General features: G+C 43.9%; 1 protein-coding gene across 2 annotated transcripts in view; it reads right to left on the minus strand.

Moving 5' to 3' along the window:
- The window catches only part of LOC139051388 (uncharacterized), a 357169-nt gene that overhangs the window by 160850 nt on the left and 168984 nt on the right, over window positions 1-27335 (minus strand). For both annotated transcript variants that reach the window (XR_011509368.1, XR_011509367.1), the window contains one exon: window positions 27146-27288. The gene's annotated coding sequence lies outside the window, so the exon portion shown is untranslated. The remainder of the gene's footprint in view (window positions 1-27145; window positions 27289-27335) is intronic.

The raw sequence follows: 27335 nt of genomic DNA on the forward strand, positions 1-27335 counted from the left end.
TGCCTAGTGCACTGTAGGTTTAAATATGCGGTGGCATGAATTTTATTTTATTTTTCATTTCCTTCTCTTCAGCATACGGCTAATATTTGTTGCCTCCAGCACCATGCATAATGTCAAGAAGCATATCACCCAGATCAGATTCCTATGAAATACAGCATTTACTAATGAAATCCTCTCTGATCTCTAAGTCCCAATGACTCCAGAAGGGCTGTTCTTGATGTCCCTTGATGGTTGACATGAAAGCAGCGACCGAGTTAAATCATCACGTTTGACGTCCCGAAACAGAGTGGGTTACGAGGGTCGCCGTAATGCAAAGCTCTTCATTAATTATGGCCCCTTGGGATCCCTCGACGGCCCCCAAAACACCCCGAACGAGCGCTTTTTTTGCATTCCATTCCCATCGCAAGGCGGCTTTTGCTGCTTGAAATTGAGCCCGCGGCCTTGTGCTCTGAGCAGGAAAACGCCGTGCCAGTGAGCTACCACGGTGAGTCCCGATTTAGTCGAGTCGTCAGTTTGTCAACAAATGCCGTTGCTCGTTTTAAACGCATGAAAAAGCGTGCAAGGTGTATATTTTGCTTTATTTAGCAATGGAAAAGAACAGCAAATAATAACGACCCCTGGTTCGGAGGAAAGCTCTTGAGCTTAACATATCAAAACGTATTGAAAGTTTCAACATATTAAATCAGGCATTTCGTTCCTCTATACAGGTGGACTATGGCATAACACATTCTCAAAAGCTTCTTGATCATGTGCGATTTCTCGAACCGCAAGAGTTTTCACCAAGCAGCATTCCGCGTTTTCTGCGCAGCCTTATTGCATTAGGGACTATCCTAGGGTTCCCCTAAAAAAAAAAGAACAAGAATTAAATACATGACCTGCATAGAGATATTTCAGTTCATTTCCTGTGTTTTGTATATATGTAGATAGTGATGTTATATTAATATCTTCCGTTTACTCTTGCCTATCGTTTTTTTTCATTTCCCTATTTGTTTCTCCATCTCATTGTTTTCTCTGACACATTTGTCTGCTCTTTACATTTCCTGCCACCTGTTCCTTTTTTAAGTGCAACAGTACGTGGTCTCCGTAGCTGTTCCTGGGCACTATATAATCAACATTTATTAACTGATAATTATTATCATCTTTAGTATTTTGCCGTAGAAAAATCCGGGTTCGCAGTCTTCCGATTCGCCCGTGAGCGAAAGTTTTCGTGTATGCAGGTGTGTATATGCGTGTGTGCTTCGGACTGAGCAGCTTATCCATTCTCCTCGGCTCGGCCTTCAAAGGATCGCAAGATTGAAGGGCCCCGTGTTTATTCGCCTTTCCGGTGAGACAAGCGACAAGTTCTCCGCCATTATCTAACCCCTCCACGTTCTGAACGCTATCAAAGGCGGCCGAGACGGATTATACCTAGCCGGGTTCTCGGCATGCTGCCCACGTGCGATTCCGGAACTACGAAGCCAGAACCATTTAGAAATTGTTCTATATTGAGTTACAAATCGCTATCAGCTAAAGGCATTTATCGCGGACAATTCAAGGAAATCTTTAGGTACCTAGGGCCCTCGGCGCTGTACTTTCCGGCGATAAGGTAGACTTGCCGCATGTGGGATTAGCTGACTAAGCTATGTCGAATGCTCGGTTGCCATCGTGGGAAGTTCGAATCCCGCTATAAGAGGTTGTTTTTTTAATACGGTGGGGACCTTGAAATTGACCTCCTCGATCGCACAACATCTGCAGGCTTGGCATGACGCCTGTCACCGGCAAAAGATGCCAAGAGCAAGTTGGGCTGCACTAATCCAGGTACAACCAAGTTAGGAAGGCCCACTAAGCTTCAACAAAACACTCCCTCACCAGAACAGGAATTGGCCTCCCTCGTGCAGTATTCGGCCACCCCCTCCCACATGGCTCACTCATTTACCTAATGGCCATCAGTCCCCAGCAACTGCGGAGCACCTGACCAAGGCGGCGGTCAGACCTGTAACGCTTCAGAGGGTGCTAAGAATCTCTCAATCAGGACAGGCCGCCAATGGCAACTGACCCTTGCAACGTTTAACACCCGAACCCTCTCGAGTGAGGCTAGCCTACCAGGACTCTTTGAGGAATTATCAGACATTGTTTGGGATATCATCGGCCGTAGTGAGAGTAGAACTGGTGAGCCTTATACATTTCTGAGTAACGGTCATGTCCTCTGCTATAGAGGTCGCCTAGGTAAGAAGTTATACGGGGTAGGATTCCTAATCCATATGGACATAGCGGGTAACATTGACGAATTTTAAAGCATTAATGAGAGGCAAGCTGTAGTCGTAATCAAACTTAATGAGAGGTATAGATTATTGGAAGTACAGGCCTACGCTCCAACATCCAGTCACGACGATGAGAAAGTAGATAAGTTTTATGAAGATGTTTCATTAGCGATGAGCAAAGTGCAAACTCAGTATACTATAGTAATGAGTGACTTGAGTGCAAAAGTGGGGAAAAGGCAGGCTCGAGAACAAGCAATTGGCAACTATGGCGTTGATTCTAAGAACGCTAGAGGAGGGATGCTGGTCGAATTTGCAGAAAAAAATAAGCTTCGGACAATGAACACCTTTTTCAAGAAGCGTATCAACAGAAAGTGCGCCTGGAAAATCCTTAATGGGCGAAACAAGTAATGAAATTGACTTCCTACTTTCTGCTCATCCCAGCATAGTGCAGGATGTAGAAGTGATAGTTAGGGTAAAGTGCAGTGATCATAGGTTAGTGAGGACTAGGATTCACTTCAAATTGAAGAGAGAAAGAGCAAAATTAGCCAAGAAGAAACAGGTCAGCCATGAGGCAGTAAGGGTAAACGCAGACAAATTCAGGCGGGTACTTGCACACAAATATGCAGCCTCAGAACAGAGAGAACAGAGAGAGCTAATGAATGAAACTGTAACTAGGTTGGCTTCAATAGCAGCAATTCAAGTGTGAGGCCAGTCACCAAGGCGACCATTAGGCAAGCTCTCCCAAATAACAAAGGACCTAATAAAGAAACGACAAAAAATGGAAGTGTCCAACTGAAGCAATAATATAGAATTCGGGGAACTGTCAAAACTTAACAAGGCGAAAATAAGCGATATTCGAAACTATAACTTGAGCAAGACTGAAGAAGCCGTAAGAAATGGACGCAGCCTGAAATCAGTGAGAAAGAAACTTGGCATAGGACAAACCAAGATGTATGCGCTAAAAGATAAGCCGGGTAATATCATCAGCAATCACGAAGATATAGTAAAAGCGGCGGAAGAATTCTATACTGACCTGTACAGTATCCAGAAGACTCAGGATAACTCCATTCGAAACAGTCATGAACAGGGTACAGAAACTCCTCCTATAACTAGCGGTGAGGTCAGAAGGGCCTTGCAAGTCATGAAACGAGGAAGAGTGGCAGGAGAAGATAGAATAACAGTCGATTTAATCAAAGATGGAGGAGGCATAATGCTTGAAAAACTGACGGCTCTTTATACGAAGTGTCTATCGACTGGAAGGGTCCCAGAAAACTGGAAGAATGCAAACATTATACTAATCCACAAAAAGGGAGACGTTAAAGAATTGAAAAATATAGGCGTATTAGCTTACTGCCAGTATTATATAGAATATTTCCCAAAATATTCTCCAATAAAATAAGGGCAACACTGGATTTTGGGTCAACCAAGGGAGCAGGGTGGCTTCAGGAAAGGATACTCGACAATGGATCACATCCATGTCATCAATCAGCTTGTCGAGAAATCCGCAGAGTACAATAGGCCTCTCTACATGGCTTTGATAGATTACGAAAAGGCATTTGATTCAGTATAGATACCAACAGTCATAGAGGCATTACATAATCATGGAGTACAGAACGCTTGCGTAAATACCTTGCAAAATATCTATACAAGTCCTACGGCTACCTTATTTCTACATAAGAAAAGCCGGAAGATACATATACAGAAAGGGGTCAGACAGGGAGACTCAATCTCTCCAATGCTTTTCACTTCGTGCTTAGGAGAAGTATTCAAGCTATTAAACTGGGAAGGCCTAGGAGTAAAGATCTACAGCTAATATCTCACAAACCTTCGGTTTGCCGATGACATTGTTCTATTTGAGACGATGCAGACGAGTTACAACAAATTATTGACGACCTTAGCAGAGAAAGTGTAAGAGTGGGGTTGAAGATTATTACGCAGAAGAAAAAGATAATGATAAATACCCGGCCAAAGGACAAAGAGTTCAAGATCGCCAGTCGGCCTCTAGAGTCTGTGAAGGAGTATGTTTACCTAGGTCGATTATTCGCAGCGAACCCTGATCATGTGAAGGAAATTCACAGAAGAATAAAAAATGGTTTGGATCGCACACGGCAGACATCTTGAGCTTCTGGCTGGAAGCTTACCGTTACCATTGAAAAGGAAGGTGTACAATCAGTGGATTTTACTAGTGTTGACATATGGGGCAGAGACTTGAAGACTTACGAAGAAGCTTGAGAACAAGTTAAAGAGCGCGCAAAAAGTGATGGAACGAAGCTTGCTGGGCATAACGTTAAGAGACGACAGAAAGACAGCGGTTTGGATCAGGGAGCAAACGGGTATAGACGATATTGTAATTGACCTCAAGAGAAACTAATGGAGCTGGGTAGGTCATGTAATGCGCCGGTTAGATAACCGTTGGACCATTAGGGTTACAGAATAGGTACCAAGAGAAGGAAAACGCAATCGAGGACGGGAAAAGAATAGGTGAAGCGATGAAATTAGGAAATTCGTGGGCGCTAGTTGGAATCGGTTGGCGCAGGACAGGGGTAATTGGAGATCGCAGGGAGATGCCTTCGTCCTGCAGTGGACATAACAGAAAATGATGATTATTATTGTTATTATTTTTTGTGCACCGGCACAAATACGCCAGTGTTGTTCCCGGGAACGTTAAATAAGTGGTTGATTGATTGTATATTGCTATACTCTTCATACGCAGCTGACTCACTCATCAAAACGACTACAATGCAGAGAACTTCACGAGCAATCTCAGTGAGCAGGTGAAGTCAGTCAAACCGTAGAGCTTAGCGGCAACACAGGAAGTAACGGTCCTGTGCGCGGTTCCGAATAGGAACCAAAAGCTCCCTTATTTATGGTCAGTGTTTGTGTACATCAAGGGAGAAAAAACAGCGCTATTAACGCGGCTGCTTGGCTAGACTTCACCTGAGCACTTTACAAAGGCATTTCCACCACGACTTGATTGTCATCCGACAATCCCGGTTTTACATCGCAATTGACCCACTACGAACATAGGTGTTGCTGAATGCAAGTGCATGCACGCGTGTGTATTTATATGCATAGATGCGCGTCGGCCTGCTCTTGCCGTGCGCGTGAGAGTGCGAGCTGTGGGCTTGTCTGATGTGAAAGATTACTCTGAGCCTGAAAGTTGACTCTTCATAACCGATACTCATTGCCGCAATTACTTTTCACAAGCGCAAGATGCGAACATATTGTGAATAAAAAATTCGAAGAATACTCTGTAGAAAAAAACATACTTTCGTAATTAGTTACGACATTTTAGCTGACTTCGTGAACCATTGTTTGTATCTGGGAGCGAGGCGGAAATTCCCGCGCCTTATCGTTTTTTTTGCGATATCATGATATTACTACGCGCTGCGTAGTGTTCGGTGTGTACATACCAGAGCAGTTTTGCAGGATCTCTGTTCCAACACTGGGCTTCTTTTGGCAAGATAGGGCAAACGAGAGCAACCCTCACAAGAGGCAGGGGCAAATAAACAGGATGTGGTTGGAGCTAACTCTTTCTTTTTTCTTATCGCAGGTTGCGAAGAAGCCGAGTAAATTCGAATGTAAATTCGAATTCGAATTCGAATTCGAAAGTAAATTCGAATATCACGGCTGTAGTGTGATCGACCACGAGCGTCTATTTATACTGTGGCTGTTTTGAATATTGTTGAGGTTTAGGATAACCATTCATGGCGGGCTTATCTTCGTTAGCTGTCCATCCTCACAGTACGCCTGGAGAATCCGATTAACAGTCGACAATTGGCGGCCTGTAATGCTGGCAATGTCACGCTGCGGCACATTGTACCGGTAAATAGCTATCATCTGAAGTCTGTCTTCTGTCGACAAACCAGGCATGGCTGAGTTCTAACGGCCTTATGAACACTGGTTTCTGCAATTATATACAATAGCGCCGACATGGCAACACCAGCCCGTTAAAATGTGGCTCTTGAGCAAGTGGCGTTTTTAACGATACAATTGAGTGGCACGAGCAGTGCGGCCTTCCTGCAGTTAAAGCGCCGGTGATAGCGAGGAGACGATGATGGCAAAAATAAATACATAAGTAAAAAGCCAGGCTTGATTGCGAGAAAAGCAAACGCTCATCTCGCACGTGCGGGCTCCCTTTAGGCGACACCGCGTGACACGAACAGCTGCTTTGACGGCAAAGTCAGCGTGGCGCCGGTGCGGCGGTATGACAAAACTAGCGCACAGGAAGCCGCGGTCGAACGTATCGGAGTGGGACACGTACTTTCGCACCCACCGCGTGACTTGAGCATGGCCAGCAGGTCGCGTTGATTGCACGATTGCCACGCGCTACGCTGTTCGCGTTTCATTTGTTCACCATAGTACATAACAGGGCAATTTAACAGGATCTCTGTTCCAACACAGGCCTTCTGTCAATAAGATAGCACAAGCAAGCGCAACTTTCGCAAGTTCCAGCGTCAAATAAGCAGGATGGTGTCGGAGCTAACTATTTTTTGATATCGCAGGCTGCGAAAAGCAGTTTAACCCGGCTGTATTGTGCATGACCACGAGTGCCAACTTATACCGTGACTGTTTTGAATATTGTCCAGGTTTAGGATAATCCTTCATGGCGGGCGTATCTTACTCGAGATATGACGTCACGTCCAACGATCCCGTGGTGCGCAGAAGCTTTATTCTTAGGTCGTCTTGTTTATTATTATTTTCTTAATATTCTTATTAGTACTATTAGTAGAAGTAGCAGTAGTCTTAGTAGTAGTCGCGGCAAACCGGGAGTATGAAAGTGAGAGACCGGCAACGTTGGCGAGCACATATCAGGCTCCAGAAAAACGTATAAAATTAGCATTCGCTGTAAACACCTGATTTGCTCTTGGTGTTAAAGTAGTAAATCGTGGACTGGTACAACGCGCATGAAGCATATGTACAGAACGAAGACGTGGTTTTTTGGTTTATGCTGTAACATCGAGCATATGCGTGTTCACTTGTTTAAAACACACTTTTATAGAAGCGCCATGTTCTACTCGCTTTCTGTGGGAAGCATTGTGTGTCTCCAGGATCATTGTGAATAAGGGAGCCAAAAGTTCGGAATATTGCTCAAAAAAAGATCCTTCTACTGTCGCACACCGATCGCTTGGAAGACTGAAAGGATTGGCTGCACAATGAATCAAGGGGCATCATCTAATATTCCCCTGTGTAGAAAATTGAATACAATTAGGATTGGTGAAGCTGCTGAGGAGAAAAATAATATTGATTACCCGTGTGTGAGCGCTCAAAATGTCGAAATGGTTGTAAAAACCCGTGCGATACTTCGTTCACAACGCTGAAATGATGATATTCCAAACAGTGCAGTCAAAGTGCGGACTTGTCATCGCTGACTACTCTCCTTCGCATGCCAAAGATCATGGGCAGATACACCTCATTTGTTTAAGTGAGCAATAGGTTTTGTTTTTTTTTCTTTTTTTAGGTGTGACTTAAGTGTCATCCCTATCTTGTTACTACTATTTATCTGCACAAAGAATAAAGCGAGTCTGCTTTCGCATACGAAGCCATTTGTGGATGATCCTGATATAAAAGAAAAAAAGCTTTCTTTTTAAATGTAGGTGAAGTTTAGGACGGCAGCAAAAGCATGAAAACGTACTTGAGACTTCGTTTCGAACGTCGCAGCAATAAGCTGGCAAAGACTTCAATCACTGGGCACTCAATTAATTTGTTGATGGCCCAACAGAGCGGGACCCAATTCACAAAGCTTTTTCCCATTCGCCGGCTATTATGTCCAACATTACGATTGACTGGCACTTGTTCTTGCGAACAGTTTCGGTTTAAAAACTTGATTATGACTACGGGTCCAGCAGTTGAATCTGCGAAGCTTTTAAAGGGCGCCTCACGAGATCAGGTTATTTTGAACTGACAAGCGCAGTGCATACAGTGCACGCTAACAATACAGTGGCGCCACGTTCCCAGCCGGATAGGTGGCCATATGAGCAAGAGCGCCTACGTACATGTCTGTGCTGTGACGTCACTCATAGTGACATGTGATTTCGTGAATTATTGAAAGCAACACCTCGTGTAAGCGTTATGCGTTGCTTCAATAGACGAAATAAAGTTTAGTTAAATAATAAAACACACAAACCGAATCTATGCGTGTTTTTTTGTTTTGCTAGAGAGATGCGCTTCCCTTTCGTCTGCTTGTTCCCACGTCGTGCAGTCGCGCGTGCGGACAACGAAACTATGTAATTTCTACCGTGTTGGAGCGGCGCGATCGTGCTCTGTGATCCCCTTGAGTGGGCTTCACATTTAGTGTAGCACACACTAATACAGCTAGTCCGGTGTTCTCGTGCACAGTGCGCAAAATCATGCGCTGCGCGAAACGAAGCCTGCACCGAAGCCTGCACAGTCATCTAATCCTAAGTGGCCAGACCAGTCTGACACGGCACGCCTAATGCGCTCGAATAGTAACTCTCGCTATACAGAAAGAAGCATCTCTGCTTCAAGGGGTAATGCAGGCAAAGCATAGCCCCAGCACATACTTGCTGTATCGCTTTATGTACGCACTGACTCCCGACGTAGGAAAGTTGCAGAAATCAGTTAACGATTGACTGGATGCTATAGAATCCCGCGTCTCAGCATCGGAATCATTGCGTGCATCAACCGACTTTCTCCAACAATATTTGATTCCTTAGATTCTCGCATTACCGCACTTCAATCTTCTACACCAGTGATTCATTTGCCATTATCAAGCTCCTGTATGTTGGAATAAAAGCTAAGTGCGCTGGAATCTCTTCGTCTTCCCGTGGACGAGAGGTGTCCTTACAAAAGGTTATGCTCCGATTTAATTATGACACAGCTTCCACATTTCAAATCTTATAACTATGGCAGACTTTAACGTACCAGGTGTCGATGGGGATATATTCAAACTTCTTTTGGATGTGATGGCATTGTTGCAGGGGAACTTATTAGCCTCACCTTGTTCTACCACCTAATACAATTCGTACAGAGTACACAATGCAGGAATATCTTCTTGACGTTGCATTTTTAAGTTCAGGCGTTCCAGAGAATTATTCTCAGTGGTAAATAGTTGATGGAATTTCGGTCCACAAGGTTGTATTGATTTAACTTCCTTGTCCGCGTTCAATGCCTCGTGTTCAGTTTGCCAAATTGTATAACTTTCATCATGCAGATAAGAGTCAGGGCAGCGGTTTGGTCAATGGCCAAGCATAGCGAGCATTAGTGCCACCGCAGCGCAAGCGGTAGTGCAAAGCACGCGTATTGTGGAGGTTGTGGGTTCAGCTCCCTCCTGCAGCAAGATGTTATCCGCCGACTTTCATTTTCCTTTATCTTAGCAGTTATACTGTGGAATTAAAAACTTCTTACCATTTTCTACGCTGTACTTGCCTGCATTGTATGTTGGCTTCATGTGGTTGTAGTTAACATCGGGCCTTCATGTGGTTGCAGCTAACCAAATCGGGCCGGCCAGTTCCCCTTCTTCTTGTTCCCTTCTGTGACTCGGGTAAATTCAGTAGGCTCCTTTTAGACCTTTTAGAATGCATTACGAATAAAAAAACTCATAATCACAGTATTCTTCGCACTAGGTTAGTTGAACTGTGAGCACGATTTATCCTGCGAATAAAGAATCACGACAGCAGTTCGGTCAATGGCCAAGCAAAGCGAGCACAAGAACGAAGGACCGCGTCTCCTTTCACATACTTTGCTGCAGGTGTCCGTCTGGGTCACTGCCGTATTACACAGGGAATACAAATGAGATAGTGCTCATGTAAGTATGCTAGAAATTGTAAATTAAGCCAGTGTCTTGAAGGAATGAGGAAAAAAAATTAAAGCTTGACGCTGTTTTGCAGAAGAAGGTATAGGATCCTGCGTGATTGAGGGCTAGAAGAATGAAAGCACTATATGGTCATCCGCACTTATTGTTTCCGGCCATGAAAGTACGTTGCCTTTGAACGTCTGTTTCCTTTCAATGGGCAGCTCGGCGCTAAAGCCGACCTGTCCCTGTGGAGGGCCGTTCCAGCCGTGACCACCGGCGCGGCCGGAGCTCTTGGAGGCCTCGGCACTGGCGACGATATTGCCACAATTGGGGAACTTGTGGATCACTCCCTCGGCGCGAATGCCGAGGTTGGCGCCAAAGTCGCGAGCGTTGTTTCGTGCTGCGGACACGATGGGCCTTACTTTCTTCTCGAGACCGAAATGAAAGAGATGTAAAAGAAAATAATGAACAACAAAGCAGAAGCAGAAAATAGATCGCTAAATAGATAGATCGTCAGTACTGGCGCAGCCAATCATGCACCTATCTTTCTCTTTCTTATCGCGCATGCGCAATGAGTTCCGCCTGAGGAGTTTACAGCGTAGAGGCGGCATATGGGCGGACGAATGGCCTAGCCATACACAGCTTCGCTGTAAAAATAGTCATGAAGGGATTTTTTTCCTTGGCAGTACTGACAGGAGCAATAACGTCAGGCCAGTCCGAAGATATGTCCCATCCACTTTTTTTTTCGCGTCCAATAGTCGCGTTCTTTAATTCACACAGCCAATTAAAGGCTCAGACGTGTCAACGATGAATGCGCGTGTCCGGCAGTATACACGATGGGTCTCACTGCATTAAGATGCCTGTAAACTGTACGCACAGTTGCTGTTTTGGAGAAAAACGCTTTGCCTTACCCCGTTTAGTGTTCAGCGAGACTTCCCAAATAAGTTCTAGATTTGAAATAAAGAGGTCGACCCATCAATAGGGAGACTAGAACAAAGGTTCTGCAGATACACACATGCATTCACTCCGAAAGGTATATGTGTGTCTATATATTATTCCTATTATATTTATTTATAATCTTTTATATTCTTCCTCTCTGCACCAGTCATGAGATAATACAAGTTCCTTACATTAAAGCTTTTTAGAAATCTGTTCTTCCGGTGAAGTAATTCACCCGCCAGAACGATAACAATGCAGGGAACTTCAAGTGCCATCTCAGTGAGCAGATGAAGTCAGTCAAACCGAAGAACTCAGCTAGCATAGAGGAAGGAACGGTCCCGTGTGGGTTTCCGAATTGGAAAAAAAGGGAATGCCTTATTTATGGTCACAGATTGAGTACTTGAAAGAAGGAAAGGAAACAAGGCCGATAACGCGATAGTGTGGTTATACTTTATCTTACTGCTTCGCAAAGGAATTACCACCACGACTTGATTTTATTCCGAAAGGCGAAGTTTTACTTCACTTCACTATACACTCAGTACGAGCAGTGGTGTTTGCTGAATGCACGTGTGTGGCACGTGCATGTGTGCACGCGTTTGCGTGTATATGCATAGAATGCGCATTGGCTTGCTCCTACAGGCAGCGAGGGATGGCGACCTATGGGTTTATTAGATGAGGTAGATTACTCTGAAGCCCACAGTTTACTCTTCATAGCCGATACTCTTTACCGTAATTGCTCCTAATTGTGGCGTAAGAAAGACGCCACATTATGGCCGACTGCCTGAACAATTGTTTGTATCTGGGAGTGAGGAGGAAATAGCCGCGACATACCGTTTTTATGCGATAGCATTGTTTTACTACGTGGCGCCTAGAGCAGTTTTGTAGAAGCTCCGTTCCAACACCGCCCTTCTGTTGATAAGATAGCGCAAGGAGGAGTAACCTTCGCCAGCTGCAGTGTCATGTGAACAGGATGTCGTCGGAGCTAACTGCGTGTGTTGATTTTTACAGCCAAAAAGGTAAAAGGCTACATTCCCCACTGTCATGTCTGCGTGTAGAAAACAATAACGAACAGTGTATAGAATACCGGGCCGACCCGCTGCGGAGGTGCAGTTCGACATTAAGGGGCCCACATACAAAGCTTCGCTGGTTATCCTTCTTCACAGAGGGGGGAGGGCGCTGAGTTTTTCATATCACGTGTCTCGAACATCTCGTTTAACACGGCAGTAGCGCGCACGACCACAAGCGCCCATTTATACCGGGACTGTTCTGAATATCGTGGAGGTTTAGGGTAATCTTTTAACGGCATGCTTATCTTACACGAGAAATGACGTAATATCCAACAATGCCATGTCGCGCAAAGGCTTGAATATAAGCTTGAATGTAAGCTTGAAATATTAAATATACGTTCTTTTGCACTCTGATTACCTCTGCCAATCAATATGGCTGCAAGTCTAATAGTTTTCCTCAAAATGAATTTTAAAGATTGGTGTCGCTCCCGACTGATGAGTTTTTACTGGTCACCCGGTGTCGCTCAAATCGTCGCTCAAATTGCTACTGTATAGGTCGGAAAAATCTGGAAAAGCTCCCTTTGGCGTCGGCAGACACCATGAGCTTCGCTTCTTTGGCGTTATAGCACCGCATGTACTGCGTGTTTTGCACGCATTCTGTGTGTTTACATTATGGCAATGTAGGATCTGACGTCAGCAAGTCCTCATGACATGAAATGAAGAAGCCACCCGTTTCGGTTTGGGTATCTCCTGTATTGGTTATCAAAAATTATTGATGAATTTCTAAGCAAACTAAACCACCCTACTGGGGACAGGACTATTAGTGCAATTTAAAAATGACACTACCCTAATATGGTTAAAAAATGCCGGACTTGCGCTTTAAGTCCTCTTGTTCTTAATTAATACTAATGTTAATTGTTATATTATTAATAGTACCAGTTGTAATAATAGTAATAGTATAGTTGTGGTAGTGGCAGTAGTAGTAGTAGCAGTAATAATAATAATGATAGTAGTAGTAGTAGTAGTAGTAGTAGTTGTAGTAGTAGTAGTAGTAGTAGTAGTAGTAGTAGTAGTAGTAGTAGTAGTAGTAGTAGCAGCAGTAGTAGTAGTAGTAGTGGTAGTAGTGGTGGTGGTAAAAACAAACATATCGCACTATTGATCACTTGGCAATACACTTTCATCTAAGCGTCATTTCCCTAGGACATCTAGGAGTCTAGGATCATTTCGAATACAGGAACGAAAAATAATGAACGTGTTGCAAAAAGCGACGCTTCTACTGTCAGGGCCATCGATCTGTGAAAAAGCTGAAACGACTAAATGCGCATTGAATCACGTGTGTGTGTGTGTGTGTGTGTGTGTGTGTGTGTGTGTGTGTGTGTGTGTGTGTGTTTGTGTGTGTTGGTGTATGTGTGTGTGCGCGCGCGTGCGCGCGCGCGCGTGTTTGTGTGTGTGTGTGTGTGTGTGTGTGTGTGTGTGTGTGTGTGTGTGCGCACGCTGGGGGGGGGTCTTCGGTTTTCCTCTAAATACGGCCCATACCTGCTATAAGCGGCTGTGTGGAATTTCAAAACACATTTAGTGATGTCTAGAAGGAAAACGAAATTTAGGAAAAAAACAAAGGGGAAATAAGATCGCCTAACGTAATCATAATTTAGCACACCGTGAATGAAATATAGACACCTCGTCGCTGTAACAAATCAGCCTAAATCAATGTCCAAGAAATGAGGCTTGCAAATATATATAATAAGGAATGAAGATTGTGATAGGTGATTCTTCTTGCATTCATCTTAACTCTTATTATACCTTGCCTATGGTATAAAGTTTGTAAACAGGGATAAGATGCCTCAGAAAGGCCGGCCAACGTTTCGATAGGAGGACCTATCTTCGTCAAAGGCGGCCTCGTCATCCTCGGCGGGTTAGTTTTAAAGGGTTCAGTGCAGTGACGTCACGTGCGGGTGTTGTCGCTGGCGGCTGGTTTTAAAGAGAGAGATTACCAGAGGAAACAAGCACTGTCGTCCGACGTCTGTGAGCTTCATTCCCAATACGAGGGGACAAGAGCGTGAGAGTGGGCACGCGGGGAGAAAAGAAAAGAAATAGAAGCAGAAAAGAAAAAAAAGGGGAAAAAAGGGGGGTGGGGGAAGCCATGGCGGCACCAAGACATACAAAAAAAGGGGGGAGCGTGAAAGAAAAAGAAAGAGAAAAATGAAATTTTTAAGAAATACGGGGGCTTGGAAGCGTGTTGGGGATGCGAAAGGTTAGGAGGTATTCAGGGGGAGTCGTTGGCGGCATCTTTTTGAGGCATTAGAACGGCCGGTCAAGCGGTCAGTGCGCGAGTAACACAAGACAAAAAAAGAGAAAAACAGACAAACACCCACACACAAAAAAACACATGTGATGAAAGTGACTTGAGGAGCATAGCAGCAGTACGTCGACTAGTTCTGAAATAGTTAAGATGGTGACGAGGAGTCTGCGGTGCAATGTGTGGGGTGACTGAAAGGCAGCAACATGGTCTTTCAAGGGGCACTGCCCCAGTCGCTCATCGTAGGTGTCGTTACGGCGGCATCCAGAAATGGCGATACTCTGGGTTGAGGCGCCGAAAAAGGCATATTGACTTCGGAATGTGTTGATGAGGGGATTAAAAAAAAATAGATTTAGAAAAAAGGGGGCGAAGGGAAGGGAGAGGGGGAGGGGGGGGACCAAAACCGGAATAACAAACAGAAGGGTGAGGCGCGCAGAAGCGGGCGAGGGCAAGTGTACATGGAAAAGGGGGTCGTACACTTGGTATAGACGTAAAAACCTGAAAGAGCACATTAAATTCAGTAGTAGGCCGGAAAAATTTTTTTAGAAATGAAAGAGTAGGTGAGGTTAAGAATTAAAGTTAGCTGGTGGCCTAATGTGTTTTGTGTCTTGGTTGATGATATGAGAGCTTCATATTTAAGTTACCGCTTTTAAAGATGCTAAGTTGCCGCGTGCCAAATTAATTCCTGTCGGGTGTAGGCAGTTAAACTTGTGCATGAGGTATGATTCCGTATACTTACTTTCGCGAGGGGAACGGAAATTTGTTTGTAGCATATAGAGCCTTGCTTTGTCAAATATATGACCATGTTCATTTAAGTGGCTGGCTACTGCTTTGGGTAAATTGTGTTTACCCAACACGATACCTTGCCTAGAAATATTTAATCAAGTCTTTCCACAAGGCCCTGAGAAAGAGATTTCGGTTGCAATTTTCTTCTTTATTTTTTGTCGCAAAGAAATGCAAGCTAATCATTGCGTTCCCTCAGATAAATTGCTTAGTTATTGGACGAACAAAAACTGGTACATGCGGCAAAAAATTTCCTGTCATAAGAAGTAGCACATTCCACCACTGCCCAGTGAACTGTAGGTTTAAATATGCGGTGGCATGAATTTTATTTTATTTTTCATTTCCTTCTCTTCAGCATACGGCTAATATTTGTTGCCTCCAGCACCATGCATAATGTCACGAAGCATATCACCCAGATCAGATTCCTATGAAATACAGCATTTACTAATGAAATCCTCTCTGATCTCTAAGTTCCAATGACTCCAGAGGGGCTGTTATTGATGTCCCTTGATGGTTGACTGTGAAATCAGCGACCGAGTCAAATCGTCACGTTATACGCCCCGAAACAGAGTGGGTGCAGAGAGTGCAGAGCTCTTGATTAATTATGACCCCTTGGGATCCCGGGCCCCCAAAACACCCCAAACGTGTGCTTTTTTGCATTGCATTCCCATCGCAACACGGCTTTCGCTGCTTGAAATTAAACCCGCGACCTTGTGCTCTGAGCAGCAAAACGCCGTAGCCAGTGAGCTACCATGGTGAAGTCGTCAATTTGTCAACAAATGCCGTTGCTCATTTTAAACGAATGAAAAAGCCTGCAAGGTATATATTTTGCTTTATTTAGCAATGGAAAAGAACACCAAGTAATAATGACCCGTCGTTCAGAGATAAGCTCTTGAGGTTAAGATGTCAAAACGTATTGAAAGTTTGAACATATTAAATCAGGCATTTGGTTCCTCTATAAAGGTGGACTATGGCATTACACATTATGAAAAGCTTCTTGCTTATGTGCAATTTTCTGTTCCGCAAGAGTATGCCAAGCAGCATTCCCCATTTTCTGCGCAGCCTTGGTGAATAAGGGACTATCCTATGGTTCCACTAAAAAACAAAAAAACAAGAATTAAGAACATCGCCTGCAGAGAGATATGTCAGTTTAATTTCTGTGCGTTGTATATATGTGCATACTCATGTTGTGTGACTATCTTCCTTTTGCTCTTGCCTCATCGCTTTACATTTCCCTATTTGTTTCTCCATCTCATTGTTTTCTCTGACATTTTTGTCTGCTCTTTACATTTTGTACTGCGCGCGTTCCTTTTTTAAGTGCAACAGTACGTCGGCTCCGTAGCTGTTCCTGGGCACTATAATCAACATTTATTAACTGATAATTATTATCATCTTTAGTACTTTGCGTAGAAAATCCGTGTTCGCAGTCTTATGATTCGCCCGTGAGCGAAAGTTTTCGTGTATGCAGGTGTGTATATGCGTGTACGCGTACGACTGAGCAGCTTATCTATTCTCCTTGGCTCGGCCTTCAAAGGAGCGCAAGATTGAAGGGCCGCGTGTCTAGTCGCCTTTCCGGTGAGAGAGGCGACCAGATCAGTAAAGATACCAGCAGTCATAGAGGCATTACATAATCAAGGAGCACAGAACGCTTACATAAATACCTTGGAAAATATCTACAGACGTTCTACAGCTACCCTAATTCTATATAAGAAAAGCAGGAAGATACCTATAAAGTCCGACAGGGAGACTCAATCTCTCCAATACTGCGTGCTTAGAAGAAGTATTCAAGCTATTAAACTGGGAAGGCTTAGGAGTAAAGATCGACGGCAAATATCTCGGAAAAATTCGGTTTGCCAATGACATTGTTCTATTCCGCAACCATGCAGACGCGTTACAACAAATGATTGACGACCTTAACAGAGAAAGTGTAAGCGTGGGGTTGAAGATTATTGTGCAGAAGACAAATATAATGATAAAGAGCGGGGCAAAGGACCAAGAGTTCAAGATCGTCAGTCGGCCTCTAGAGTATGTGAAAAAGTACGTTTACCTAGACCAATTAATCACAGCGAACCCTGATCATGGGAAGGAAATTCACAGAAGAATAAAAAATGGTTTGGATCGCATACGGCAGACATCTTGAGCTTCTGGCTGGAAGCTTACCGTTATCGTTGAAAAGGAAGGTGCACAATCAGTGCATTTTACCAGTGCTGACATATGGGGCAGAGACTTGGAGACTTACAAAGAAGCTTGAGAACAAGTTAAGGAGCGCGCAAAGAGCGAGAGGAACGAAGATTGCAAGGCATAACGTTAAGAGACGACAGAAAGACAGGGGTTCCGATCAGAGAGCAAATGGGTATAGACGATATTGTAATTGACCTCAAGAGGAAAACATGGAGCTGGGCAGGTCACGTAATGCACCGGTTAGATAACCGTTGGGCCATTAGGGTTACAGAATGGGTACCAAGAGAAGGAAAACGCAATCGAGGACGGCAAAAGAATAGGTGAAGCGATGAAATTAGGAAATTCGCGGGCGCTAGTTGGAATCGGTTGGCGCAGGACAGGGGTAATTGGAGATCGCAGGGAGAGGCCTTCGTTTCGCAGTGGACATAACATAAGATTATTATTATTATTTTTTGTGTGTGTGCGCCGCCACAAATACACCAGTGTTGTTCCCGGGAACGTTAAATAGATGGTTGATTGATTGTATATTACTATATTATTCATGCGCAGCTGAACAAGTCATAAGAAAATAAAAGGGTAAATATGGAAACCGCAAAATATTCTTGAGAGAGACAGCAAATAAAGAAAACGCATAATTAAATGAATCAAAAAAGTAAGTGTGTCTTGCAGTAGGGCCAAACAGCAGCTCACCGTGCGTTAAGAAAAGGGCAGAGTGGCGAAATCAGGCACTGAACATTTCAAGAAGGAAGGGTGCGTGGCTACAGAGCACCGCTATATTGTTCGCCTCGGCCACCACAGTCACTAGCAAGCCGCTGGAGCACGGTATTGATCAGCGTGCACGTCTGTCTTTCTTTCTTCTTCCTTTCATCGAACTCCAAGTAAAGTTTATGACGAATTAAAGTAAAGCGCTGTCAGAAAAAATACAAACACGCTATCACTCCTATAGCTTATTATGAGGAACCCAGGCAATAAGGTGCACGACTTTGAAAGACTACCAGGTTAACTCGGTGTAAAATTTTGCGTTGCGGTATTTACCTAAACCTGGTTGTTGAGAGCTGATACTGAGCCTCATCTTGGTTACTGATGTGCAAGCTTGAGCGGAGAAAGTAAGCAAGTTTGCGAATCAATTTATTTCACAGAAAGTCTGCAGCGTGAAATTTCAAGCGAATTCACGGGAACGAAGAAAAAAGAGTGAGCATATTCATTAAGTTTTCTGGTTCCCTAATTGCTGTAGTTAGGGCATTGTACAGAATACACTCGGATAGCATGTATAGTGCGTAGTGCAGGTTTTTTTCCAACTTCGACAACTTCAAAAAAGGCCTGCAAAATTTATTCGTAAAATGTCAGAACAAGTGATCTCTACAGGCGTTGGTCAGTTACAAGAAAAAAGAAAGCGATTATCAAAATAAAATAATTGCATCAATAACTTTTAAATTACAACTATCAAGTAATCAACATGGGTTGGTATGGCTTTCTAAAGAATAAGTCAGCTTAATAAGCATTATTTGATGTTCAAAAACACTTCATTGGAGACTAAGCGGTAAATGCGAGAGAAAAGTATTTGCATTAACTCGCGCGTCTTTGAGGCCCCATTTCAAGATTTAAACCACGTTCAAGATATTAGAGAGTTTTAGCACAGCGGGTTTACGGCCAGCGTAGCGGAGCGGTCTCCACCGTTGCGCCAGCGGAGCGGCTCGCGAAAAAAGAATTTTAGCCCAGCGGATCACCCGCTCGAGCGGGGAAAAGAGCGGGGCGCTCTGCTGCCCCACCTAGTGGTTCGAATAGGAGTTACTGAGAATTGAAATTGAATTACGCTTGCTTTTATTATGCAAGAAATGTTGAATAAAGATATATTACATGTTCTCAGTGCATTATTTGTTAATAATGTACTGAGTACTAATGTACGGGTCAGCGCGGCAGTCGCCGTCTCGATGCAGAACTGCCGGCGTTCATGTTCGCGGCTGCCGTCTTGCATTTCCCATACACGCCCGCGCGCCCTTACGCACGCTCGCGCGCTGCGTATACCCTCCGCTGGGGAGTGCTTTCCAGCGGGCGTAAACGCTGCTCCGTAAAACCGCTGGCCGCCTCAGCGTGGTGCGCATGCGCAGTCGCGTCTCCGCTCGCCCGCTCCGCTCCGCTGGCCGTAAACCCGCTGGGCTAAAACTCTCTATTGCAAAGCGTTTTCCCGGAGTTCACTCCACACGTCTCCTGCCTCTGCGAGGAGCGAAGTGCCACTATGGTTGCGCATCACCGTCAATTGCACTAATACATACATACATACATACATACATACATACATACATACATACATACATACATACATACATACATACATACATACATACATACATACATACATACATACATACATACATACATACATACATACATACATACATACATACATACATACATACATACATACATACATACATACATGCTCTTCTAAGCTGTCCCATCACCTCTTTACCACGTAAGCGTCTTTCCACACTTCTCACGTGCGCTTGTTTTCAATCTTACACGCCTAATGCTAATGCCTTAATAAAATAATTGCACATATTGAAAACAAAATGTTGCGGCAAAGATTTTCTCATATCTAAGGAGAGGTTTCGATACAGTGCAGAATTACATTCTTACATATTATAGTAAACAAAACAGGAGTATAATTTGGAGTTTACGAAGGAATCAGGCAGCCGACGTCATTTTATTTCTGGGTCCCAATTCTCTTAGGAACAGTACAAACTGTCGTTTAACAGAGGTGTCAGTAACTACAAGTACACCCAAAAATATTGCCACTGGGCATTTTATTAGCAAGCTTCTTCCGGTGAAGCTTATCATGAGGTAACCATGAGGTAATCCTCAAACACGGAACAGCCGTAACGACGAACATAATTTTTATCGCACCACGCATTATCGAAAATATTCAGCGGCTGATCCTACTTAAATTCCCCTTGCACATTTATTCACGGATGCTTATCTAGTGATTGCATCTTACAAATTATTAGTTATTTATCTGTAAGTACGTATTGGAGCCATACTATTCGCATATGTGCTTAAGATTGCTCCGAAGCTTCTGAATCATTCCTGTAAGGCTACCCAAATGGCTATCGCAAATAAGACTCTGTAAGAATAGATTATACATTTAGAAGGAAAACGATCTTGGGTGCATACGTGCTAAACCCTCAAATAATGAACTGTGTGCTCCTGAAGAAAAAGAAATTGCGTGCCTGACAGCTCCAGCCAAGGGACAGCGCTTCCCGACGAGTTACGAAGCAGATCTGAATAAGGAAAGCTTCAGAACGTATCATTAACCTCAGTTTGCTACTTATTTCACTAATACCCAGGTAGCACAAAAGAGATACGTAACGTTTTCGTAGCGTTTATCCAAGACGATAAAAACGGGTTAAAGAAGACACGAATGAGAGAACTTCGGCGGGAAAACGTCGTACATCTCTGCTAATGTCCGGCTTAATTACTTTCTTGAGACGATCTAGAACAGGTCTGCAAGACGTATTCGAAAAGCTGGTCTAGAAATAGGATTAGGAAAGACACAAGTAATCCCTTTGCCAAAACTATGCGTAACCAATTTCTAAACGTTTTTAGGATGTTATCAAAAAGTTGGTCTAGAAGCGGTCTTGAAAGGTTTACGATCACCTGAAGCTAATTTTTGCGGGTGACCGGCGCGATCAGACATCGTTGTTCAAAACACGCGTTTAGTTTCGCCTCACGCGACTGGCCTATGCCGCGCAGACGTCGTCAGCCGCACCCGTTGGCATGGCCTAGGCCAATCGCGTGAGGTGAAACTGATCGGGCGTTTCGAACAACGATCTCCAATCGCGCCCCAGATAAGTAGAAGCGTCGGTGTTGATCGTAAGAGCCATGGCGCAGTGCCAAGCACTGTTCCCCGCATGGCCGGCGCATCCTCTACCAAGTCACACGAAAATGAGCCTGTTAGGAATAATAAATCCTTAATACCGCCTTTAGTAAGCTACCATGCTTACAACCACAATGGGAATGACATCCTGCAAAGAACAAATGGCCACGTCTTGGCAGGTGGCCAGACCAAGCCCTTCATGCCAAGAGTGCATGAAATGAGAACATTGTGACAAAGCAAAAACACTTTATTAAAATGTAATGCTTATGCAAGGTTCGAACAAACTGTGTGAGAAATGCAAATAGAAGTAAGAGTACATCAACAATGACAAAAGTCGCAGAAAGGATTCGTAATGAACTCGAAAGTCAACATTCACTAGCACATAAACAAAATTCCAAGTACACATACAAAAATGAACAGAAAAACCTGGATTGTACTAAAGTGTCTAATTTATCATAGTAAAGTGCACGTGCTATTAGATGGACTAGAGTAATGCAGAAGTGACATTGGAGCGAATGGAAGAAGTAGACTGAAAAATGCAAGAGTATGAATCGGATGGTAACTGCCTCCAAGCAATGTTACCAACCAGCTAGAAGCTTGAAAAGAGCACAAAAAGAAATACCACCGCATACCATCATAAAACAATCCTGTGACAGAAATAAAAAAATGGCAACAATGCAAAATTGGAAATATTGCCTTTAGGATATATCAAAGAACGTAATGGCGAGAAAAAGTAACCATACAACAAAAAAGCAATAAAGTGAAATTAGTACAGAATACTTAAACGGGGGATTCAGTGTAACAAGTGAACACTACTGTAGTACAGCGAACGATGAGACAGTAATGCTGCATCTTGCCACTCCAGAACGTGAGAAATGAATATGCAAGCCTCATATTAGAAACTTACATAAACATGGAAATAAACTGGAATGCACTGGAAGCTGCATTTGTGTAACAAAGGAAGCAATGGCCATAATGAATAGTAAGTGTTTTATCTAAAAAGCCCTTTACAAGAGGCAAAGTTGTACCTCTCTGGCAAAAACAAAGTTGCAACGAATAATTTGCAAAGCAGCAAATACATTAATTAGCACACTGACATGTCACACTTTGCGCACCTCTCCAGTCTCCTAAAGTAAAATAAGCACTCTGAATGAGAAAAACGTTTAACACATGTAGCCCAGAGCAAATTCTTTGCCAGTTCACTCACACTTTCACATCCAAAAACATTTGCCACAAAGTCCAGGCACAGTTCCACTGATGTTTACCAATTCACCCCCACTTTCACGTCCTAAAATATTTGGCACACAGTCCAGGCAGAGCTTCATAGATAAACAGCTTGAGAGCACCCTACTGATTATTGTGCAGTCCCACTGCTGGAAATAGAACTGCTGCACATGCTGGTAGTGGTTTCAATGTAGACACACTTGCTGCCCGGGACAGGTATGCTCAGATATCTGCACTGGTGCTCCATTTTGTCGAAGTAGACACATTGATGCACTACGCTGGTAATTGAAATGTTTTGAATGCACAAGTATTGTCTTCACCAGAAAGACTTGCCCACATGCCACCACTGGCATATATATGCACTTGCTCTTCACTCAGTAGCATTGAACCTAAAGTGTTCCCTATGTGGGAGCCATGTGTAAAACCGGTGTCACACGACCACTCTCGATCGCGATCACGCCCGATCCGGATCGAAATTGTCGATGCGACTGGCTCACTCTCGTAGCTTGCGCAGAGGAGCCAATCACGACCGAGAAATTTGGTTTGTAACGGAATGGTTAGCGGCTAAAAGAGCCCCGTGTGAAACCGGTATCAAATAATGCACAGACGTACGCTAGGAAAATGTGTTGCACAAGGGCAAAGAACTGCGACATGCCCTGTTGTGCGAAGCGCGCGAACAGAACACATGTGTGTGTATATATATATATATATATATATATATATATATATATATATATATATATATATATATATATATATATATATATATATATATATATATATATATATATATATATATATATATATATATATAAACTGCGAGAGCGCTTCGCGAACTCCATGCGCACACATGGCACCCGCACGAACTCGGCAGGCCGCCGTAAAGCGCGAAGGGCGCACAGCGTACATTCCTACACATGTCCCAAACTGCAAACAATCGTACTACCTAAAGCATACAAGTTATTTTATACCAAGGGCATACTCGACTCACATATGCAGTATCCACAAGCGAGTTATGCAGCGTACATGCTGTATCCATTCGCCAAATAGTAAAATTGATAACAAGCACAAAGCTACAAGAGACTCAATACATTACTACCATTTGAGGCGTCAAATAAAATCGAATTTGGTCGTTTCATAAATTGGGACACAATATATGGACACATGTGGTACCCAGTAATACCATGAAATACCCATCACGTGGGTAAAGGGGGCGAAAACACAACCGAGAACCTGAAGCGCAAACGATAAAAGCACGGTATGGTGCACGCAAAATTCTGTCAGTGCGCTGTAGCGCGAGGGAAGAAAATAGGGCGAGCACTTGACCTCACCTTTTGGGATACCGCACTATAGTACTGAATGATTAAAAGAAAAGCCTGTTTGAACCAGTTCCCTTGTCTGCAACACTCTTGCTAAACGGAAGACTAAAATACCACGATGACGGCTCTATTGCGGAGATCGGCAAGGTGCGCACAGTCAGAAATTGTGCCGCCTTTCTTCGGATTCTGCAAAATGCTTTCTTGTTAGGATCACGCATAGCGGCCGATACCGACGCTAGGGACACACAGGCACGATTTCGTCCCTCTAACTTTCGTCTTTATACTGCCCTTAACGCCTTAATTACAGCGTCAGTGAAAAGGCGCCTCACATAACATGACAATGAACTTGAAGAGCTGATTAGTGCCCTCCACTCCGCGCCCTCCAATTGAAAACACTAGTAATTTCCAAATTAAACTACACAAACCCTGCACAAACTACAAAAACCCTGCAACACTTACATGACAAAGGGCAGCGGCAGCACATTCAGAACAGCCGCAAACAGACCATAGTGCCATGCGAGTGCGATAACGCAACTATGCCCGGCTTCACGAATAACGTGGCCGCCTTGGTCACATAACAATGGAAAACACTACTGATTTCCAAATTAAAACCACACAAACATATCGCACAACCCAAACTGATCACAGAATATCGTTTTCTTGACAGTAAAACACTGCAACACTTACATAGCAAAGGGCAGCGGCAGCACATTCAGAACAGCCGCAAACACACCACAGCGCAATGCGAGTGCGGTGACGCTACGACGCCATGACGACGCGACTATGCCCGGCTCGCCCGGCTGCCCGGCATCACGAATCACGTGGCCACCTTGGTCACATGATTTGACGACGGTATCGCCTCCTTGCGCAAGGTTGGATCGCGTTGATGGGTTGTTGAATATTGTAGAAGCCGCTAAAGAGGCTGACGCGCCGTAGCGTGGCGGTGCGCCTTGAGTCGTTTTCAAAACGTATTCACCCCTCGTTTTTAAGCTGCCTGGCTTCCAACGTTATCAAAACGTATTCACCCCTCGTTTTTAAGCTATCTTGTTTGGAACGTCTTTTATGCGTCGATTTTGGTCAAAAATCCGTTTCAGACGTTGAATCTCTTAATACGACGTTTTCAAGACTTTGTGTGCTACCTGGGTAGGGAAGCGGCTGTCTGCAGAACTTGAGCTATCATCAAGTATAAGTGTCAACACACTGCAAAAGGGGAAAGTATGTTCTGCCCGCCCCTGTTCTGTAGTCATTGATTATAAACACTTATTTAACATAGATTTCCTGCCAGGTGCCCATGTGTTCACTACAAAGGGCTTGAGCACACAAGGCAACTTGCGGTACTGAGTTGAGATTCGTAACACAACCCTGTTGGCTTCCCTTTCAACAGCGCAAATTCCGCATGTTGGAAAAGTTTCTGCTCATAATGTAGGAATGAGGCAGCTTAAGAAGTGTCAGATGAAAGCATGCATTTTTGCTTTGAGCAGATTATATGAAAGAGTAGCAGGTGCCTTCAATTCAGAGAAGAGAGTTCGACTAACTGGCATTTGCAACTTATTTAGGCGACGAAGGCTATATGAAGCAAATTTTGTCGACCACCTGAAATTTGTATTCATGACAAAGACGTACACGGCAAAGACGCACTTTCATGTGGGCTATATAAGACTAAGGTGTTCGGCTTCTGTGGGAGCTGCAAGTGGGGTAGTTCTGCCATTAAGTTCAATGTGACCTATAGCCTGGGAATAAACACAAAGTTTATGTATACAATTGCTAGAGGGAACTCTGCCACTGCGATGCCTTAGCCGTCGTGGCTATGGTGCATGGGTTGTACGTGGATCTTTCTGATCTGCCTGCTTGGGGCTTAAGACTTTTTTTGCGGTTTCGTTTATCACGTTTCATCTGGGCCTATGTTGGCCGAAATTTCAAAGTAATTTTATTTATTTAAATGGAAAAGGTAATAAAATTCTGCAAACAAGCAGAATTGCTTCTAATTACAGTTGTTGTGTTTGTCCCATGCGTCCTTGGTGTAATAGTTTCAATAACGGGCTTCTGTGTTCGAATCCTGCCCTCGGACAGTGGTAGTTATGTTTTTTTTTTCATAACGCAGTACATTCTTAAAGTGATCACTTTGCAAGGTTACAAACACATTTAAAGCCACAAGGAAGAAGTTTAGGTAAAGTGATTCACTGCCAATCATTCCCTTGTCAGCTGAGCAGCCCTGCTTGCATCTTTCTTGGACACTAGCCCTACAGTTTGCTCTTGTAATAGTATTATACTTTAGCGAATTCTGCGTAGCAGATGGATTTACCAAAACTTTGTCCATCTGCCTTCAAACGGCTTCGTCACTTTGTAAGCTCGTCATTTCCAACAAGAAAATGTATAGTAAGTATTTAAATAGACATTATTAAAGTTTACGATGCCAGGAGTCCAACCTAGGACCACTAGCACAGAAGCCAGGTATTGAAACCATTATACTACGGACTCATGTATTGACAAACTGCCATAGAACGCCCTCATAAATTTCTCGCAGGCAAGAGAGCGGGTTGAGATGCTTGGCGCGTTTCGATTTGGACGCCTGGACAGCTGGACCGCTGCAATTAGTAGTAATTTTGCGTGTTCGTAGAGCCTTGTGCACTTAGGAAAGTACAGATTGTTTTGAAATTTATACATTGAAGGCAGATAAACTAGACCAAACAAAACCACGAGAAGGTCTGAATCCACAAGCATGAAAACCAGAAAAATCCATGTACCACCCATGATTTTCATGGTCACTGAACAATTGGTGCGCCGGAGATGCCTCCGATAAGAACTGCAGGAAACTGCATATGCCCAGAGTGAAATGTTTCACGCCATCTAGTAGGTGGAAAGCAAAACATTTTCGTCGCTGTATGTAGCGTCTCAGGTCAAACAGCGCAAAAAGAAAGAAGATGATCTCAAATATACATACAACAAATTCCAAAATTCTTTGTCGTCAGCGTGAGATGAGAAGAAACAAAGCCTTAATTTAGTATTCTTTGATGTGACGGCGTACAGAAAGTTGCAAGAGTGAATTCTGATAGGCACGGCAGGATTGATTTCCAGTTTTGTTGCACAATGACGCGGTAATCGGCGGAAGTCGTCACGCGGACTAGAAGGCGACAAGCGAAATTTTCTGGCGACGGCGTTAGATCGCTCTCCACGACGACAAAGTAGTCGCTGTCACTTCCCGCTGTCGCTCGAAAATTGTCTTCATGTGGTATTCTTTAGGGTACCGGCGTGAATTTAATTCTGGGGTTTTACGTGTCGAAACCACGGTTTGATTTCGAGGCACACCGTAGTGGGAGACTGGATTATTTTTGAGCACCGGGGTATCTTTAACGTGCCCGCAATACACAGGACACGGGCGTTTTCATTTCGTCCCACATCGAAATACGCAGCCGCACTCGGGATAACATCCCGCGATGTCGTGCTTAGCAGAGCAACACCATAGCCGCTAAGCCCCCGTGGAGGGTTAGAGCATCGGCGTGTTTATGTTCCGGTACAAAGCACTCACCCTATACTCCGGAAACATTCCTACCAGTGGAGATCAGGCGCTCGGTACCTGGAAGTAACCAGATGCCCTCTTCCTCTTCGCTCGTCATGGTAGAGGTGGCAGGGACGACGTCGTCGCGGCACTGTACACTATAATGGCGGTACCTGCAATATCAATGACAATTGAAAAATAGTAATCTTAAGGTGAATGC

The sequence above is a fragment of the Dermacentor albipictus genome, unplaced genomic scaffold (genome assembly GCF_038994185.2).
Source record: "Dermacentor albipictus isolate Rhodes 1998 colony unplaced genomic scaffold, USDA_Dalb.pri_finalv2 scaffold_11, whole genome shotgun sequence".
Taxonomy (NCBI): Eukaryota; Metazoa; Arthropoda; class Arachnida; order Ixodida; family Ixodidae; genus Dermacentor; species Dermacentor albipictus.